Source organism: Morone saxatilis, unplaced genomic scaffold (assembly GCF_004916995.1).
Source record: "Morone saxatilis isolate NCDOM2014 unplaced genomic scaffold, NCSU_SB_2.0 Contig2, whole genome shotgun sequence".
NCBI lineage: Eukaryota > Metazoa > Chordata > Actinopteri > Moronidae > Morone > Morone saxatilis.
Genome location: NW_023339762.1, coordinates 3,220,154 through 3,222,048, shown reverse-complemented (window position 1 = coordinate 3,222,048; position 1,895 = coordinate 3,220,154).

Sequence of the window (1,895 nt, the reverse complement as noted above, 5' to 3'; positions counted from 1 at the left end):
TATACAGGGTTAATGTTTTATTCTGCACTGTCCCTGTTCAAATAAAATTAAAAAAAAATAATAATAATAGCGTTAAACCACACCCGTAGCTCATTCCATAGCTGCCAATAGTTCCTCAAAGGACATTAATTGAGGTCTGGCAAGATCTTGTGATCTCGTGATTTTGTTATCTTGCTACCTAGCAAGGTAAAAAAGAGAGTGAATAAGGACTAAGATTCACTAGGTGGACAGAAATATCACACCAAATAAATAATAATGTTCTGTATCTGCAACATGTGGAGTAATAGAGAAATTACCTGACTTCTCACTTGATTTATGAGCTTAATAAACAGTTTCCTATATTTATGGTTCCAATCTCTTTTTCCATACAGCATGATATTCATTTTGTAAATTATGGTCTGATTTAGAGTAAAACAAATGATAAAGTAGAGTATGATTTTGGTCATGTCTACCTTGACAAGTCATTGTGAGGGAGTCTGTCCAGCTTAAAACCAAGCTTAAAAGGTGATGATATGTCAGTGTTGTGTTCAAACCTTGTTTCCACTGCCCCCACATGGACAAAAAACAAAACAGCTATAGCATGTTTAATGAAGACTTAAAACGGTTGCTAGGTAAATCCGTATCAAATATATTATAACAAGATACAAAAGCTATCACCATTGTATTATTTCTATGTGTATACGTGGGGGAATATTTTTAGAATTTTTGGTATTCATGCAGTTTAGAGCGAGAGGGAAATATCAGATTATGCTATCCTAGCTGATGTTATCAGGTCATTTAGTCTAACATTATAAAGGTTTATAATTTAGTTCACTGAGCATCATCAACATCTTCACACACGTTTATTTAGGTGAGCTAATTAGCTAGAGGACAGAAAAGGGAAACTGGAAATTGGGGTCTTTCTTAGACCTCTCACACACCAACATCTCAAGCTTTACTGACAAGAGCAGAAAAGGAAAGTTAAAATGCATTACACACTGCGTTACACACACATCTTAAACAAACACACATGCTGCAGAGGTAATAGGAAGTGGCAGACAGGAAAGCAAAAAGCAGCATCTGTTTCCATCTATTCATCTGTTGGCAACGATGATGAGGCTAGAGTCAGGGTGAACATCCTGCATGCCGCTCGGCCTTTCGTCTGGTCTCTCTCTCTCAAACACACACATCATTTCGATCCAGATGTGCAGCCTTGGTGTTGCTCCGTTTAGCATCATCTGTAAAATCACTCACGGTGCTGTGTGTCATGACCCCAGAGACAACCACCATGTAACAATACTGGATGTCTTTTTAGTTCAGTGGAAACAAGCATGTGATGGACACACTTCATTTGAGCCAGATGTGCATCAGTTGGTTTTCTTTGAGCCGAATCAGAGCACAAAATCAATGAAATAGTTCAACATTTTAAAATGTGCTTATTCGCATTCTTGCAGAGAGTTAGATGTTCTGGTTGATACCACTCTCATGCCTGTGCGCTAAATATGAAGCTACAGCTGGTTAGCTTAGCTTGGCATAAATACTGGAAAAATCTAGCCTGGCTCTGCCCAAAGGTAACAAAATCTGCCTGCTGTACCAAAGCTCACTAATTTACACAATGAAACAGAAATCAGAGTGCTATTTGCTTCAGCATATTTACATATTTCCTGTCAAAACAGGCAGCTAGGGAGGGTCTTGTCGCAGTAGCCAATAGCGCTGTGTGTTATGTCCCGGGAATACAGCATCCGATGCCGGCGGAGAGCAGTTTGAAGACAGGGAATAAAGTTTTGCTGGGTTTGGCTACTGGCACTTCAAGGCTGAGTGAGCTAATGTTAGCTGCATACCCTCTAACATTGATGTTGGCGACAGTTAGCTTCAGAGCAGCTGGGGGACAAAGAGGGAAAACCAGACAATATTTT